This window comes from Accipiter gentilis, unplaced genomic scaffold (assembly GCF_929443795.1).
Source record: "Accipiter gentilis unplaced genomic scaffold, bAccGen1.1, whole genome shotgun sequence".
Classification (NCBI taxonomy): domain Eukaryota; kingdom Metazoa; phylum Chordata; class Aves; order Accipitriformes; family Accipitridae; genus Astur; species Astur gentilis.
In genome coordinates this window covers 21495-33594 of record NW_026060931.1, presented here as the reverse complement: position 1 = coordinate 33594, position 12100 = coordinate 21495, and positions in this window count along the sequence as shown.

Sequence of the window (12100 nt, the reverse complement as noted above, 5' to 3'; positions counted from 1 at the left end):
GGCCCGGCCAAGGCCAGGCCCCTGCCCGCCGGCTCGGCCCGGCCCAGCCCGTCCTGGCCAAGGCCAGGCACCTGCCCGCCTGCTCGGCCCGGCGCGGCCTGGCCAAGGCCAGGCCCCTGCCCGCCGAGTCGGCCCGTCCCGTCCCGTCCTGGCCAAGGCCAGGCCCCTGCCCGCCGGCTCGGCCCGGCCCGGCCCGGACAAGGCCAGCTCCTGCCCGCCGGCTCGGCCCGGCCCGGCCAAGTCCCGGCCGAGGCCAGGCACCTGCCCGCCGGCTCAGCCCGGCCCGGCCCAGGCCAGGCCCCTGCCCGCCCAAGGCCAGGCCCCTGCCCGCCGGCTCGGCCCGGCCCCTGCCCGCCCAAGGCCAGGCCCCTGCCCGCCCAAGGCCAGGCCCCTGCCCGCTGGCTCGGCCCGGCCCAGACAAAACCCGGACAAGGCCAGGCCCCTGCCCGCCGGCTCGGCCCGGCCCGCCCCGGCCCGGACAAGGCCAGGCCCCTGCCCGCCGGCTCGGCCCGGCCCGGCCCGGACAAGTCCAGGCCCCTGCCCGCCGGCTCGGCCCGGCCCGGCCAAGGCCAGGCCCCTGCCCGCCGGCTCGGCCCGGCCCGGCCAAGGCCAGGCCCCTGCCCGCCGGCTCGGCCCGGCCCAGCCCGTCCTGGCCAAGGCCAGGCCCCTGCCCGCTGGCTCGGCCCGGCCAGGCCTGGCCAAGGCCAGGCCCCTGCCCGCCGGCTCGGCCCGTCCCGTCCCGTCCTGGCCAAGGCCAGGCCCCTGCCCGCCTGCTCGGCCCGGCCCGGCCTGGCCAAGGCCAGGCCCCTGCCCGTCGGCTCGGCCCGACCCGGCCCGGCCCGGCCAAGGCCAGGCCCCTGTCCGCCGGCTCGGCCCGGCCCGGCCAAGGGCAGGCTCCTGCCCGCCGGCTCGGCCCGGCCCGGCCAAGGCCAGGCCCCTGCCCGCCGGCACGGCCCGGCCCGGCCCAGGCCAGGCCCCTGCCCGCCGGCTCGGCCCGGCTCGGCCCGGACAAAGCCAGGCCCCTGCCCGCCGGCCCGGCCCGGCCAAGGCCAGGCCCCTGCCCGCCGGCACGGCCCGGCCCGGCCCAGGCCAGGCCCCTGCCCGCCGGCTCGGCCCGGCTCGGCCCGGACAAAGCCAGGCCCCTGCCCGCCGGCTCGGCCCGGCCCAGGCCAGGCCCCTGCCCGCCGACTCGGCCCGGCCAAGGCCAGGCCCCTGCCCGCCGGCTCGGCCCGGCCCGGCCAAGGCCAGGCCCCTGCCCGCCGGCCCGGCCCGGCCAAGGACAGGCCCCTGCCCTCCGGCTCGACCCGGCCAAGGCCCGGCCGAGGCCAGGCCCCTGCCCGCCGGCTCGGCCCGGCCCGGCCAAGGCCCGGCCGAGGCCAGGCACCTGCCCGCCGGCTCGGCCCGGCGCAGCCGAGGCCAGGCCCCTGCCCGCCGGCTCGGCCCGGCCCGGCCCAGGCCAGGCCCCTGCCCGGCCAAGGCCAGGCCCCTGCCCGCCGGCTCGGCCCGGCCCCTGCCCGCCCAAGGCCAGGCCCCTGCCCGCCCAAGGCCAGGCCCCTGCCCGCTGGCTCGGCCCGGCCCGGACAAGGCCAGGCCCCTGCCTGCCGGCTCGGCCCGTCTCGGCCCGGCCCGGACAAGGCCAGGCTCCTGCCCGCCGGCCCGGCCCGGCCAAGGACAGGCCCCTGCCCGCCGGCTCGGCCCGGCCCGGCCCGGCCAAGGCCAGGCCCCTGTCCGCCGGCTCGGCCCGACTCGGCCCGGCCCGGACAAGGCCATGCCCCTACCCGCCGGCTCGGCCCGGCTCGGCCCGGCCCGGACAAGGCCAGGCCCCTGCCCGCCGGCTCGGCCCGGCTCGGCCCGGCCCGGACAAGGCCAGGCCCCTGCCCGCCGGCTCGGCCCGGCTCGGCCCGGCCCGGACAAGGCCAGGCCCCTGCCCGCCGGCTCGGCCCGGCTCGGCCCGGCTCGGCCCGCCCAAGGCCAGGCCCCTGCCCGCCGGCTCTGCCCGGCTCGGCCCGGCCCGGACAAGGCCAGGCTCCTGCCCGCCGGCCCGGCCCGGCCCGGCCAATGCCAGGCCCCTGCCCGCCGGCTCGGCCCGGCCCGGCCCGGACAAGGCCAGCCCCTGCCCGCCGGCCCGGACCGGCCCGGACAAGGCCAGGCCCCTGCCCGCCGGCTCGGCCCGGCCCGGCCCGGACAAGGCCAGCCCCTGCCCGCCGGTTCGGCCCGGCCCGACCAAGGCCAGGCCCCTGCCCGCCGGCTCGGCCCGGCCCGGCCAAGGCCAGGCCCCTGCCCGCCGGCTCGGCCCGGCCCAGCCCGTCCTGGCCAAGGCCAGGCCCCTGCCCGCCTGCTCGGCCCGGCCCGGCCTGGCCAAGGCCAGGCCCCTGCCCGCCGGCTCGGCCCGTCCCGTCCCGTCCTGGCCAAGGCCAGGCCCCTGCCCGCCGGCTCGGCCCGGCCCGGCCCGGACAAGGCCAGCTCCTGCCCGCCGGCTCGGCCCGGCCCGGCCAAGTCCCGGCCGAGGCCAGGCACCTGCCCGCCGGCTCGGCCTGGCCCAGCCAAGGCCAGGCCCCTGCCCGCCGGCTCAGCCCGGCCCGGCCCAGGCCAGGCCCCTGCCCGCCCAAGGCCAGGCCCCTGCCCGCCGGCTCGGCCCGGCCCCTGCCCGCCCAAGGCCAGGCCCCTGCCCGCCCAAGGCCAGGCCCCTGCCCGCTGGCTCGGCCCAGCCCAGACAAAACCCGGACAAGGCCAGGCCCCTGCCCGCCGGCTCGGGCCGGCCCAGACAAAACCCGGACAAGGCCAGGCCCCTGCCCGCCGGCTCGGCCCGGCCCGCCCCGGCCCGGACAAGGCCAGGCCCCTGCCCGCCGGCTCGGCCCGGCCCGGCCCGGACAAGTCCAGGCCCCTGCCCGCAGGCTTGGCCCGGCCCGGCCAAGGCCAGGCCCCGGCCCGCCGGCTCGGCCAGGCCCGGCCCGGCCCAGGCCGGGCCCCTGCCCGCCGGCTCGGCCCGGCCCGGCCAAGGCCAGGCCCCGGCCCGCCGGCTCGGCCAGGCCCGGCCCGGCCCAGGCCGGGCCCCTGCCCGCCGGCTCGGCCCGGCCCGGCCAAGGCCAGGCCCCTGCCCGGCCAAGGCCAGGCCCCTGCCCGCCGGCTCGGCCCGGCCCCTGCCCGCCGGCTCGGCCCGGCCCGGCCAAGGCCAGGCCCCTGCCCGCCGGCTCGGCCCGGCCCAGCCCGTCCTGGCCAAGGCCAGGCCCCTGCCTGCCTGCTCGGCCCGGCCCGGCCTGGCCAAGGCCAGGCCCCTGCCCGCCGGCTCGGCCCGTCCCGTCCCGTCCTGGCCAAGGCCAGGCCCCTGCCCGCCTGCTCGGCCCGGCCCGGCCTGGCCAAGGCCAGGCCCCTGCCCGTCGGCTCGGCCCGACCCGGCCCGGCCCGGCCAAGGCCAGGCCCCTGTCCGCCGGCTCGGCCCGGCCCGGCCAAGGGCAGGCTCCTGCCCGCCGGCTCGGCCCGGCCCGGCCGAGGCCAGGCCCCTGCCCGCCGGCACGGCCCGGCCCGGCCCAGGCCAGGCCCCTGCCCGCCGGCTCGGCCCGGACAAAGCCAGGCCCCTGCCCGCCGGCCCGGCCCGGCCAAGGCCAGGCCCCTGCCCGCCGGCACGGCCCGGCCCGGCCCAGGCCAGGCCCCTGCCCGCCGGCTCGGCCCGGCTCGGCCCGGACAAAGCCAGGCCCCTGCCCGCCGGCTCGGCCCGGCCCAGGCCAGGCCCCTGCCCGCCGACTCGGCCCGGCCCGGCCCGGCCAAGGCCAGGCCCCTGTCCGCCGGCTCGGCCCGGCTCGGCCCGGCCCGGACAAGGCCAGGCCCCTGCCCGCCGGCTCGGCCCGGCTCGGCCCGGCCCGGACAAGGCCAGGCCCCTGCCCGCCGGCTCGGCCCGGCTCGGCCCGGCCCGGACAAGGCCAGGCCCCTGCCCGCCGGCTCGGCCCGGCCCGGCCAAGGCCGGGCCCCTGCCCGCCGGCTCGGCCCGGCTCGGCCCGGTACGGCCCGGACAAGGCCAGCCTCTGCCCGCCGGCCGGGCCCGGCCCGGACAAGGCCAGGCCCCTGCCCACCGTCTCGGCCCGGCCCGGCCCGGACAAGGCCAGCCCCTGCCCGCCGGCTCGGCCCGGCCCGGCCAAGGCCCGGCCGAGGCCAGGCACCTGCCCGCCGGCTCGGCCTGGCCCAGCCAAAGCCAGGCCCCTGCCCGCCGGCTCAGCCCGGCCCGGCCCAGGCCAGGCCCCTGCCCGCCGGCTCGGCCCGGCCCCTGCCCGCCCAAGGCCAGGCCCCTGCCCGCTGGCTCGGCCCGGCCCAGACAAGGCCCGGACAAGGCCAGGCCCCTGCCTGCCGGCTCGGCCCGGCTCGGCCCGGCCCGGACAATGCCAGGCCCCTGCCCGCCGGCTAGGCCCGGCTCGGCCCGGCCCGGACAAGGCCAGGCCCCTGCCCGCCGGCTCGGCCCGGCTCGGCCCGGCCCGGACAAGGCCAGGCCCCTGCCCGCCGGCTTGGCCCGGCCCGGACAAGGCCAGGCCCCTGCCCGCCGGCTCGGCCCGGCCCGGACAAGGCCAGGCCCCTGCCCGCCGGCTCTGCCCGGCTCGGCCCGGCCCGGCCAAGGCCAGGCCCCTGCCCGCCGGCTCTGCCCGGCTCAGCCCGGCCCGGCCAATGCCAGGCCCCTGCCCGCCGGCTCGGCCCGGCTCGGCCCGGACAAAGCCAGGCCCCTGCCCGCCGGCCCGGCCCGGCCAAGGCCAGGCCCCTGCCCGCCGGCACGGCCCGGCCCGGCCCAGGCCAGGCCCCTGCCCGCCGGCTCGGCCCGGCTCGGCCCGGACAAAGCCAGGCCTCTGCCCGCCGGCTCGGCCCGGCCCAGGCCAGGCCCCTGCCCGCCGACTCGGCCCGGCCAAGGCCAGGCCCCTGCCCGCCGGCTCGGCCCGGCCCGGCCAAGGCCAGGCCCCTGCCCGCCGGCCCGGCCCGGCCAAGGACAGGCCCCTGCCCTCCGGCTCGACCCGGCCAAGGCCCGGCCGAGGCCAGGCCCCTGCCCGCCGGCTCGGCCCGGCCCGGCCAAGGCCCGGCCGAGGCCAGGCACCTGCCCGCCGGCTCGGCCCGGCCCAGCCGAGGCCAGGCCCCTGCCCGCCGGCTCGGCCCGGCCCGGCCCAGGCCAGGCCCCTGCCCGGCCAAGGCCAGGCCCCTGCCCGCCGGCTCGGCCCGGCCCCTGCCCGCCCAAGGCCAGGCCCCTGCCCGCTGGCTCGGCCCGGCCCGGACAAGGCCAGGCCCCTGCCTGCCGGCTCGGCCCGTCTCGGCCCGGCCCGGACAAGGCCAGGCTCCTGCCCGCCGGCCCGGCCCGGCCAAGGCCAGGCCCCTGTCCGCCGGCTCGGCCCGACTCGGCCCGGCCCGGACAAGGCCATGCCCCTACCCGCCGGCTCGGCCCGGCTCGGCCCGGCCCGGACAAGGCCAGGCCCCTGCCCGCCGGCTCGGCCCGGCTCGGCCCGGCCCGGACAAGGCCAGGCCCCTGCCCGCCGGCTCGGCCCGGCTCGGCCCGGCCCGGACAAGGCCAGGCCCCTGCCCGCCGGCTCGGCCCGGCTCGGCCCGGCCCGGACAAGGCCAGGCCCCTGCCCGCCGGCTCGGCCCGGCCCGGCCAAGGCCGGGCCCCTGCCCGCCGGCTCGGCCCGGCTCGGCCCGGCTCGGCCCGGACAAGGCCAGCCCCTGCCCGCCGGCCCGGCCCGGCCCGGACAAGGCCAGGCCCCTGCCCAGCGTCTCGGCCCGGCCCGGACAAGGCCAGCCCCTGCCCGCCGGCTCGGCCCGGCCCGGCCAAGGCCCGGCCGAGGCCAGGCAACTGCCCGCCGGCTCGGCCTGGCCCAGCCAAAGCCAGGCCCCTGCCCGCCGGCTCAGCCCGGCCCGGCCCAGGCCAGGCCCCTGCCCGGCCAAGGCCAGGCCCCTGCCCGCCGGCTCGGCCCGGCCCCTGCCCGCCCAAGGCCAGGCCCCTGCCCGCTGGCTCGGCCCGGCCCAGACAAGGCCCGGACAAGGCCAGGCCCCTGCCTGCCGGCTCGGCCCGTCTCGGCCCGGCCCGGACAATGCCAGGCCCCTGCCCGCCGGCTAGGCCCGGCTCGGCCCGGCCCGGACAAGGCCAGGCCCCTGCCCGCCGGCTCGGCCCGGCTCGGCCCGGCCCGGACAAGGCCAGGCCCCTGCCCGCCGGCTTGGCCCGGCCCAGACAAGGCCAGGCCCCTGCCCGCCGGCTCGGCCCGGCCCGGACAAGGCCAGGCCCCTGCCCGCCGGCTCTGCCCGGCTCGGCCCGGCACGGACAAGGCCAGGCTCCTGCTCGCCGGCCCGGCCCGGCCCGGCCAATGCCAGGCCCCTGCCCGCCGGCTCGGCCCGGCCCGGCCCGGACAAGGCCAGCCCCTGCCCGCCGGCCCGGACCGGCCCGGACAAGGCCAGGCTCCTGCCCGCCGGCCCGGCCCGGCCCGGACAAGGCCAGGCTCCTGCCCGCCGGCCCGGCCCGGACAAGGCCAGGCCCCTGCCCGCCGGCTCGGCCCGGCCCGGCCCGGACAAGGCCAGCCCCTGCCCGCCGGTTCGGCCCGGCCCGACCAAGGCCAGGCCCCTGCCCGCCGGCTCGGCCCGGCCCGGCCAAGGCCAGGCCCCTGCCCGCCAGCTCGGCCCGGCCCAGCCCGTCCTGGCCAAGGCCAGGCCCCTGCCCGCCTGCTCGGCCCGGCCCGGCCTGGCCAAGGCCAGGCCCCTGCCCGCCGGCTCGGCCCGTCCCGTCCCGTCCTGGCCAAGGCCAGGCCCCTGCCCGCCTGCTCGGCCCGGCCCGGCCTGGCCAAGGCCAGGCCCCTGCCCGTCGGCTCGGCCCGACCCGGCCCGGCCAAGGCCAGGCCCCTGTCCGCCGGCTCGGCCCGGCCCGGCCAAAGGCAGGCTCCTGCCCGCCGGCTCGGCCCGGCCCGGCCAAGGCCAGGCCCCTGCCCGCCGGCACGGCCCGGCCCGGCCCAGGCCAGGCCCCTGCCCGCCGGCTAGGCCCGGCTCGGCCCGGACAAAGCCAGGCCCCTGCCCGCCGGCCCGGCCCGGCCAAGGCCAGGCCCCTGCCCGCCGGCACGGCCCGGCCCGGCCCAGGCCAGGCCCCTGCCCGCCGGCTCGGCCCGGCTCGGCCCGGACAAAGCCAGGCCCCTGCCCGCCGGCTCGGCCCGGCCCAGGCCAGGCCCCTGCCCGCCGACTCGGCCCGGCCAAGGCCAGGCCCCTGCCCGCCGGCTCGGCCCGGCCCGGCCAAGGCCAGGCCCCTGCCCGCCGGCCCGGCCCGGCCAAGGCCAGGCCCCTGCCCTCCGGCTCGACCCGGCCAAGGCCCGGCCGAGGCCAGGCCCCTGCCCGCCGGCTCGGCCCGGCCCGGCCAAGGCCCGGCCGAGGCCAGGCACCTGCCCGCCGGCTCGGCCCGGCCCAGCCGAGGCCAAGGCCCCTGCCCGCCGGCTCGGCCCGGCCCGGCCCAGGCCAGGCCCCTGCCCGGCCAAGGCCAGGCCCCTGCCCACCGGCTCGGCCCGGCCCCTGCCCGCCCAAGGCCAGGCCCCTGCCCGCCCAAGGCCAGGCCCCTGCCCGCCCAAGGCCAGGCCCCTGCCCGCTGGCTCAGCCCGGCCCGGCCCAGGCCAGGCCCCTGCCCGGCCAAGGCCAGGCCCCTGCCCGCCGGCTCGGCCCGGCCCCTACCCGCCCAAGGCCAGGCCCCTGCCCGCTGGCTCGGCCCGGCCCAGACAAGGCCCGGACAAGGCCAGGCCCCTGCCTGCCGGCTCGGCCCGGCTCGGCCCGGCCCGGACAATGCCAGGCCCCTGCCCGCCGGCTAGGCCCGGCTCGGCCCGGCCCGGACAAGGCCAGGCCCCTGCCCGCCGGCTCGGCCCGGCTCGGCCCGGCCCGGACAAGGCCAGGCCCCTGCCCGCCGGCTTGGCCCGGCCCGGACAAGGCCAGGCCCCTGCCCGCCGGCTCGGCCCGGCCCGGACAAGGCCAGGCCCCTGCCCGCCGGCTCTGCCCGGCTCGGCCCGGCCCGGACAAGGCCAGGCTCCTGCCCGCCCAAGGCCAGGCCCCTGCCCACTGGCTCGGCCCGGCCCGGACAAGGCCAGGCCCCTGCCTGCCGGCTCGGCCCGTCTCGGCCCGGCCCGGACAAGGCCAGGCTCCTGCCCGCCGGCCCGGCCCGGCCAAGGACAGGCCCCTGCCCGCCGGCTCGGCCCGGCCCGGCCAAGGCCAGGCCCCTGCCCGCCGGCTCGGCCCGGCCCGGCCAAGGCCAGGCCCCTGCCCGCCGGCTCGGCCCGGCCCGGCCAAGGCCAGGCCCCTGTCCGCCGGCTCGGCCCGACTCGGCCCGGCCCGGACAAGGCCATGCCCCTACCCGCCGGCTCGGCCCGGCTCGGCCCGGCCCGGACAAGGCCATGCCCCTACCCGCCGGCTCGGCCCGGCTCGGCCCGGCCCGGACAAGGCCAGGCCCCTGCCCGCCGGCTCGGCCCGGCTTGGCCCGGCCCGGACAAGGCCAGGCCCCTGCCCGCCGGCTCGGCCCGGCTCGGCCCGGCCCGGACAAGGCCAGGCCCCTGCCCGCCGGCTCGGCCCGGCTCGGCCCGGCCCGGACAAGGCCAGGCCCCTGCCCGCCGGCTCGGCCCGGCTCGGCCCGGCCCGGACAAGGCCAGGCCGCTGCCCGCCGGCTCGGCCCGGCTCGGCCCGGCCCGGACAAGGCCAGGCCGCTGCCCGCCGGCTCGGCCCGGCTCGGCCCGGCCCGGACAAGGCCAGGCCCCTGCCCGCCGGCTCGGCCCGGCCCGGACAAGGCCAGGCCCCTGCCCGCCGGCTCGGCCCGGCCCGGACAAGGCCAGGCCCCTGCCCGCCGGCTCGGCCCGGCCCGGACAAGGCCAGGCCCCTGCCCGCCGGCTCGGCCCGGCTCGGCCCGGCCCGGACAAGGCCAGGCTCCTGCCCGCCCAAGGCCAGGCCCCTGCCCACTGGCTCGGCCCGGCCCGGACAAGGCCAGGCCCCTGCCTGCCGGCTCGGCCCGTCTCGGCCCGGCCCGGACAAGGCCAGGCTCCTGCCCGCCGGCCCGGCCCGGCCAAGGACAGGCCCCTGCCCGCCGGCTCGGCCCGGCCCGGCCAAGGCCAGGCCCCTGCCCGCCGGCTCGGCCCGGCCCGGCCAAGGCCAGGCCCCTGTCCGCCGGCTCGGCCCGACTCGGCCCGGCCCGGACAAGGCCATGCCCCTACCCGCCGGCTCGGCCCGGCTCGGCCCGGCCCGGACAAGGCCAGGCCCCTGCCCGCCGGCTCGGCCCGGCTTGGCCCGGCCCGGACAAGGCCAGGCCCCTGCCCGCCGGCTCGGCCCGGCTCGGCCCGGCCCGGACAAGGCCAGGCCCCTGCCCGCCGGCTCGGCCCGGCCCGGCCAAGGCCGGGCCCCTGCCCGCCGGCTCGGCCCGGCTCGGCCCGGCTCGGCTCGGACAAGGCCAGCCCCTGCCCGCCGGCCCGGCCCGGCCCGGACAAGGCCAGGCCCCTGCCCACCGTCTCGGCCCGGCCCGGCCCGGACAAGGCCAGCCCCTGCCCGCCGGCTCGGCCCGGCCCGGCCAAGGCCCGGCCGAGGCCAGGCACCTGCCCGCCGGCTCGGCCCGGCTCGGCCCGGCCCGGACAAGGCCAGGCCCCTGCCTGCCGGCTCGGCCCGTCTCGGCCCGGCCCGGACAATGCCAGGCCCCTGCCCGCCGGCTAGGCCCGGCTCGGCCCGGCCCGGACAAGGCCAGGCCCCTGCCCGCCGGCTCGGGCCGGCCCGGACAAGGCCAGGCCCCTGCCCGCCGGCTAGGCCCGGCCCGGACAAGGCCAGGCCCCTGCCCGCCGGCTCGGCCCGGCCCGGACAAGGCCAGGCCCCTGGCCGCCGGCTCTGCCCGGCTCGGCCCGGCCCGGACAAGGCCAGGCTCCTGCCCGCCCAAGGCCAGGCCCCTGCCCGCTGGCTCGGCCCGGCCCGGACAAGGCCAGGCCCCTGCCTGCCGGCTCGGCCCGTCTCGGCCCGGCCCGGACAAGGCCAGGCTCCTGCCCGCCGGCCCGGCCCGGCCAAGGACAGGCCCCTGCCCGCCGGCTCGGCCCGGCCCGGCCAAGGCCAGGCCCCTGTCCGCCGGCTCGGCCCGACTCGGCCCGGCCCGGACAAGGCCATGCCCCTACCCGCCGGCTCGGCCCGGCTCGGCCCGGCCCGGACAAGGCCATGCCCCTACCCGCCGGCTCGGCCCGGCTCGGCCCGGCCCAGACAAGGCCAGGCCCCTGCCCGCCGGCTCGGCCCGGCTCGGCCCGGCCCGGACAAGGCCAGGCCCCTGCCCGCCGGCTCGGCCCGGCTCGGCCCGGCCCGGACAAGGCCGGGCCCCTGCCCTCCGGCTCGGCCCGGCTCGGCCAAGGCCGGGCCCCTGCCCGCCGGCTCGGCCCGGCTCGGCCCGGCTCGGCCCGGACAAGGCCAGCCCCTGCCCGCCGGCCCGGCCCGGCCCGGACAAGGCCAGGCCCCTGCCCACCGTCTCGGCCCGGCACGGCCCGGACAAGGCCAGCCCCTGCCCGCCGGCTCGGCCCGGCCCGGCCAAGGCCCGGCCGAGGCCAGGCAACTGCCCGCCGGCTCGGCCTGGCCCAGCCAAAGCCAGGCCCCTGCCCGCCGGCTCAGCCCGGCCCGGCCCAGGCCAGGCCCCTGCCCGGCCAAGGCCAGGCCCCTGCCCGCCGGCTCGCCCGGCCCCTACCCGCCCAAGGCCAGGCCCCTGCCCGCTGGCTCGGCCCGGCCCAGACAAGGCCCGGACAAGGCCAGGCCCCTGCCTGCCGGCTCGGCCCGTCTCGGCCCGGCCCGGACAATGCCAGGCCCCTGCCCGCCGGCTAGGCCCGGCTCGGCCCGGCCCGGACAAGGCCAGGCCCCTGCCCGCCGGCTCGGCCCGGCTCGGCCCGGCCCGGACAAGGCCAGGCCCCTGCCCGCCGGCTTGGCCCGGCCCGGACAAGGCCAGGCCCCTGCCCGCCGGCTCGGCCCGGCCCGGACAAGGCCAGGCCCCTGCCCGCCGGCTCTGCCCGGCTCGGCCCGGCCCGGACAAGGCCAGGCTCCTGCCCGCCCAAGGCCAGGCCCCTGCCCGCTGGCTCGGCCCGGCCCGGACAAGGCCAGGCCCCTGCCTGCCGGCTCGGCCCGTCTCGGCCCGGCCCGGACAAGGCCAGGCTCCTGCCCGCCGGCCCGGCCCGGCCAAGGACAGGCCCCTGCCCGCCGGCTCGGCCCGGCCCGGCCCGGCCAAGGCCAGGCCCCTGTCCGCCGGCTCGGCCCGACTCGGCCCGGCCCGGACAAGGCCATGCCCCTGCCCGCCGGCTCGGCCCGGCTCGGCCCGGCCCGGACAAGGCCAGGCCCCTGCCCGCCGGCTCGGCCCGGCTCGGCCCGGCCCGGACAAGGCCGGGCCCCTGCCCGCCGGCTCGGCCCGGCTCGGCCCGGCTCGGCCCGGACAAGGCCAGCCCCTGCCCGCCGGCCCGGCCCGGCCCGGACAAGGCCAGGCCCCTGCCCACCGTCTCGGCCCGGCCCGGACAAGGCCAGCCCCTGCCCGCCGGCTCGGCCCGGCCCGGCCAAGGCCCGGCCGAGGCCAGGCAACTGCCCGCCGGCTCGGCCTGGCCCAGCCAAAGCCAGGCCCCTGCCCGCCGGCTCAGCCCGGCCCGGCCCAGGCCAGGCCCCTGCCCGGCCAAGGCCAGGCCCCTGCCCGGCCAAGGCCAGGCCCCTGCCCGCCGGCTCGGCCAGGCCCCTGCCCGCCCAAGGCCAGGCCCCTGCCCGCCCAAGGCCAGGCCCCTGCCCGCTGGCTCGGCCCGGCCCAGACAAGGCCCGGACAAGGCCAGGCCCCTGCCTGCCGGCTCGGCCCGTCTCGGCCCGGCCCGGACAATGCCAGGCCCCTGCCCGCCGGCTAGGCCCGGCTCGGCCCGGCCCGGACAAGGCCAGGCCCCTGCCCGCCGGCTCGGCCCGGCTCGGCCCGGCCCGGACAAGGCCAGGCCCCTGCCCGCCGGCTCGGCCCGGCCCAGCCCGTCCTGGCCAAGGCCAGGCCCCTGCCCGCCTGCTCGGCCCGGCCCGGCCTGGCCAAGGCCAGGCCCCTGCCCGCCGGCTCGGCCCGTCCCGTCCCGTCCTGGCCAAGGCCAGGCCCCTGCCCGCCTGCTCGGCC